The sequence below is a fragment of the Lolium perenne genome, chromosome 2 (assembly GCF_019359855.2).
Source record: "Lolium perenne isolate Kyuss_39 chromosome 2, Kyuss_2.0, whole genome shotgun sequence".
NCBI classification, from domain to species: Eukaryota; Viridiplantae; Streptophyta; class Magnoliopsida; order Poales; family Poaceae; genus Lolium; species Lolium perenne.
This window is the reverse complement of record NC_067245.2, coordinates 105,274,606-105,280,389: the sequence shown is the minus strand read 5'-3', so window position 1 is coordinate 105,280,389 and position 5,784 is coordinate 105,274,606. Positions and strand designations below refer to the sequence as shown.

The 5,784-nt window shown below is 38.6% G+C and overlaps 1 long non-coding RNA gene across 1 annotated transcript; it reads right to left on the bottom strand.

The window, feature by feature from the left end:
• Positions 1-3,239: 3,239 nt before the first annotated feature.
• On the bottom strand, positions 3,240-4,736 carry LOC127330240 (uncharacterized). The gene is made up of 3 exons (XR_007869202.2): positions 4,355-4,736; positions 4,197-4,260; positions 3,240-3,606 (listed from the first exon to the last, which is right to left on the bottom strand). It is a non-coding gene; the product is annotated as an uncharacterized lncRNA (long non-coding RNA).
• Between the last annotated feature and the right edge of the window lie 1,048 nt (positions 4,737-5,784).

The window sequence follows — 5,784 nt, the reverse complement described above, 5'->3', positions numbered from 1 at the left end:
TTTATCAACTTAATTGAATGCTTCTATATGACAAAAGAAGACTATGTGCCTTGTTTTTTCATTTTTTTAATTTTTTTCTAAAATTTGTATACCCATTTGATTCTTGGTCAAATTCTAGGTTTCACCAAGATTTGAATAAGTTTAAAACATGAATATGAAAATGTAAGCATGTATGCTTCTTAGTCACTCCAAAATGAAGCTCTTGGGAGGGTTTTTGAAATTTCCATGTTCGAAACCAAAAACCACATATCTTCATGCTTGACTTCGTGAAACAGAGTTTAGGGTTAGGGGGAAGATACATGATTTTTCTTGTTTGGATAAGTCTAGACCTTGTTTATCAACTTAATTGAATGCTTACTATATGACATAAGAAGACCAAGATTTAAACAAGTTTAAAACATGAAAATGAAAAGGGAAGCCTGCATCCTTCTTAGTCACTCTAAAATGAATTTTTTAAGAGGTTTTTGAAATTTCCATGTTTAATTTGAAACCCAAAACCACTTCTCTTCATGATTGACTTCATAAGACAGAGTTTAGGGTTAGGGGTAGATACGTACATACATGATTTTTTCTGGTTTGAATATGTCTAGACATTTTGTTTATCAACTTTAATGCTTTACTATATGATCGACATAAGAATGCTATGTGCTTTGGTTTTTCATTCTTTTAATTTTTTATGAATTTTTATGCCCATTTGAATCTTGGTCAAATCCTAGGTTTGACAATGATTTAAACAAGTTTAAAACATGAATATGAAAATTAAACATCTATCCTTCTTAAGTCACTCCAAAATGTAACTCTTGGGAGGGTTTTTGAAATTTCCATGTTTGAAACCAAAAACCACTTCTCTTCATGCATGCTTGACTTCATAAGACAGAGTTTAGGGTTAGGGGTAGATATATATATGATTTTCTAGTATGAATATGTCTAGACCTTGTTTATCAACTTGAATGCTTACAATATATATGACATAAGAATGCTATGTCCTTTGTTTTTTCATTCTTTTGATTTTTTCCTGAAATTTTATGCCCATTTGAATCTTTTGGTCAAATCCTAGGTTTGACCAAGATTTAAACAAGTTTAAAACATGAAAATGAAAAGGGAAGCCTGCATCCTTCTTAGTCACTCTAAAATTAACTTAATTGAGAATGCTTACTATATGACATAAGAAGACTATGTGTGCCTTGGTTTTTCATTTTTTGATTTTTTTTTAAATTCTTATGCCCATTTAAATCTTGGCCAAATCCTAGGTTTGACCATGGTTTAAACAAATTTAAATCACGAATATGAAAATTAAGCATCTATCCTTCTTATTAGTCACTCCAAAATGTAAATCTTGGGAGGGTTCTTGAAATTTGCATGTTTGAAACCAAAAACCACTTCTCTTCATGCATGCTTGACTTCATAAGACAGAGTTTAGGGTTAGGGGTAGATATATACATGATTTTCTAGTTTGAATATGTCTAGACCTTGTTTATCAACTTGCATGCTTACTATATATATGACATAAGAATGCTATGTTCTTTGTTTTTTCATTCTTTTGATTTTTTCCTGAAATTTTATGCCCATTTGAATCTTTTGGTCAAATCATAGGTTTGACCAAGATTTAAACAAGTTTAAAACATGAAAATGAAAAGGGAAGCCTGCATCCTTCTTAGTCACTCTAAAATGAATTTTTAAGAGGTTTTGAAATTTCCATGTTTAATTTGAAACCCGAAACCACTTCTCTTCATGATTGACTTTATAAGACAAAGTTTAGGGTTAGGGGTAGATACGTACATACATGATTTTTTCTGGTTTGAATATGTCTAGACATTTTGTTTATCAACTTTAATGCTTTACTATATGATCGACATAAGAATGCTATGTGCTTTGGTTTTTCATTCTTTTGATTTTTTATGAATTTTTATGCCCATTTGAATCTTGGTCAAATCCTAGGTTTGACAATGATTTAAACAAGTTTAAAACATGAATATAAAAATTAAGCATCTATCCTTCTTAAGTCACTCCAAAATGTAAATCTTGGGAGGGTTTTTGAAATTTCCATGTTTGAAACCAAAAACCACTTCTCTTCATGCATACTTGACTTCATAAGACAGAGTTTAGGGTTAGGGGTAGATATATACATGATTTTCTAGTCTGAATATGTCTAGACCTTGTTTATCAATTTGAATGCTTACTATATATATGACATAAGAATGCTATGTCCTTTGTTTTTTCATTCTTTTGATTTTTTCCTGAAATTTTATGCCCATTTGAATCTTTTGGTCGCCAAATCCTAGGTTTGACCATGGTTTAAACAAATTTAAATCACGAATATAAAAATTAAGCATCTATCCTTCTTATTAGTCACTCCAAAATGTAAATCTTGGGAGGGTTCTTAAAATTTGCATGTTTGAAACCCAAAACCACTTCTGTTCATGCATGCTTGACTTCATAAGACAGAGTTTAGGGTTAGGGGTAGATATATACATGATTTTCTAGTCTGAATATGTCTAGACCTTGTTTATCAACTTGAATGCTTACTATATATCTTTACTATTAAATTGCAATAGGTGACTGGCTGGTGTCACAGATGGGCCCGTTTTTTTTTTGGGCCCAAAGTCCCTAATTAAGTCCAACGTAGTTTAGTTAGAACGTGACCCTTGCTCAAGGTAGGCTGATAGGCACGACTCAAATACAAGTCCAATCCGGGTTTTTTTTTTGGGGTCCGAAGTCCCTAATTGAATCCAACGTTAGTTAGATCGTGACCCTTGCTCAAGCGTACATAGGCTGATAGGCATGACTCAACTGCAAGTCCAATCCGAGTCTTTACCGGCACGTTCTACGCTCGGTGAGCTGTCTGCCGCACTTGCCGTCGACCGTCGTCGCATAATCGGAGTTTAATTATTATCATGTAGCCTATCACTACTTATACTATTAAAAGACACAGAGCGGCAGATCCAGAACATCTACACCGTCTATTCACAGTATTGAACGGTTCAGATTTAAGTTAAAACATTGTTAGACGGCAAACTCCCACGTCCCACGCACGATTTTGGTCTAACCCAAAACAGAGCAACAGGAGACCGAAAAAAATTGCAAGACACAGAAAATTACAACCGCTGCGCACGATTTCTCCACCAGCCTGCCAATGACGCCCCCCGCACACGGCCGCACACTGCAGGCTGCCGGCGCCCTGTCCGACGCCTGAACACTGCAGGCCGCCGACGCCCTGTCCGACGTCGCCCTAGCCTAGCACTGCACAGCGCCGGCGCCCTCTCCGACCTCGCCCTGGCCGACGCCTTCGCACTGCACGCCACCGGCGCCCTGTCCAACCTCGCCTTGCCAGACGCCTTCGCACTGCACGCCGCCGGCGCCTTGCTCTGCCTCCCAGGTCGCCGCCTCCATCTGCACCCATCTGACCTCTCCCCCAGGGCATCTAACACGTCCACCACGTCCAGCTGCTCCAAGGGCAACTCCAGCACGTCCGGCTTATCCAAGGGCATCTCCAGCACGTTCCAGCTTCTCCGATTCTTCAAGGTGATTTCAACCGTGCTTTGGACTTCACTAATGCAACTGTCATAGTCATGCAACGATCATAGCATATTGTTTTCTCCTCAAAACCTGAAACAATAAATAAAAGGAACGAAAGCATTACATAGGAATTCACTGGAGAAATACATGCCAATTGATACACTGTAATCAGTATTACTTGCAAAACTTCAGTACTAGGATAGGCAGGATCAAAACTTCAGATCTTCGTGCTAACAGATGCTTTATCAATTTAAAGAATGACTCGACTTCAGCTGAGAGGTTTGAGTGATGGCCATTTCAGATACACCAATGGTTCAACATTGCTATTGCTATTAAAATTGAACTCATGCAATTTCCATCACTGTGCTACAAATGGATTTACCAACACATTATTGACATTATCAACAGTATCTTTTTGCAGACATGTCATCCTCCGAGTGCACCCCGTTTCAAGACATAACGAACAAGCAAAACAATGGTAATGAATTAAGGAAGTGGCTGCGTTCAAATCGCTTTTTATCATTGGAAATATATATGTACTAATCTCCAGAAACATATGCCATACATGCAGATCCAAAAGAGGCCGAGAGACAGAGGAAGAGAGAGTGGTATGCAAAAAATAAAGAGGAAATCTCAAAACGCAGACGGCAATCACGGGAGCTTAAAAAACAGACAACGACCTTTACAGTTGGCGATAGCACAGTATGTCATACACCTGGTACTGGACAATCTGGATTCACCCAGCTGCAAAACAGAACACCTGCACGAGGTCATGTGCTCCGAACTTGTGTCATATTTTTTGTAATGCAACTATATATATGTATGCAATATGACGTACTGATTTTTTAGCTGAACTGAATTTGTAGATGTGGCTCCTGTTGGCAGACGTAACTATGCATCTGACATGACTTCATCAGATTCATCGCAATTCCCTGGAGATGGTTCACTCCACCATTTAGCAGGTATGATAGTACGCGACATCATGTTTTCTTTACTATATAGATATGTTGCTCTCTAATCTTATTTGTACCAATGTTTGCATTGTCCAGGTGGTGAGTCTACTGTGGGTTGCAGTACTGTTTCTCTCGATCAACAGGGCACGTGCACTTTGCACTATGATAACTCTGGGCCAGTTACAAACAATCGGGATGAACAGATTCAACAAGGCAAAACACATCTAAGTGGCCAAAGCTGGTATTCTAGATTGTCTGTCGAGCAAAAGGCGGTTTACATACAGAGACAGCGTATATCCCGCCAGCAAAAGAAGATGGCTGCAGCCCAGAGTGGTGTTAATTGTAAAGAATTGTCTGAAAAAACAGCGGTGCCCTCACTGGTTTCACAGAATATCCCATTGAGCAACATAACCAAGACAGATGCAAATGGTACATAGCCCTGATTCGACTCAACGTTATAAAACTGGTATATGGATTAATTGTACCATGTGTGGCTGCAGGGCTACGTTCATATGCAACCCCGGAGAGTACCGATCCTGGTGAATGCGGTATATTACCAGGAACATGCACTCCTCAGGATACACCTGCTAACAACCTCAATACTATGGTTTTTACCTATTGCCATAATCTGACTGGGCAACCTATCTGTTTTACATATTATACTCTAGGTACTGGGGGGATTAGATATGGAGGTTCCGGCATTACCAACCGTTATGAGCGGTGAACGTAGAACTGATTGGCTACACAGTAATTTTACTTACCTGGGAGATGTGAGACCCGTCAAAGATCGGCAAAATTTGTCCATATCTGCAGGGTTGCATTGGCAAGAGAGCTTCGCTGAAAAATGTGCATATTCTGAGAAGAAACGACAACTTGAATCCTCTGAGCGAAAGCGACAGCATGAAAGGGAACGGTACACCTCAATGACGGATGGACAGAAGGACGTATGGTTGCACAATAACCGTGAGTATAAGAAATTGGTCCGGGAACACAAGTCACCCTTCATCAACGGATGGTGCACACCCGTCATACAAACACAATAATCTAAAAATAATCAAACAGGTATTTAGTACTCGCTGTGCAAAAGTTGTCCATTAACTTCCTATATGTAAGACTTGTTTATGCTTTTTTTCGCAGATCTTCGAGACACAAACAGTGATGATGACTGTACTACAGGCATTTTTGAGCCGGTTGAACATGGTTCTATATTTGAAGGTAAAATGAAAAAAAATAGTGCTGGCTTTTCATAAAACCTTCAAATATACAAATGTTGCCAGGTTCAAATGGGTTCAATAAAATTAACATGTTTTCAAAA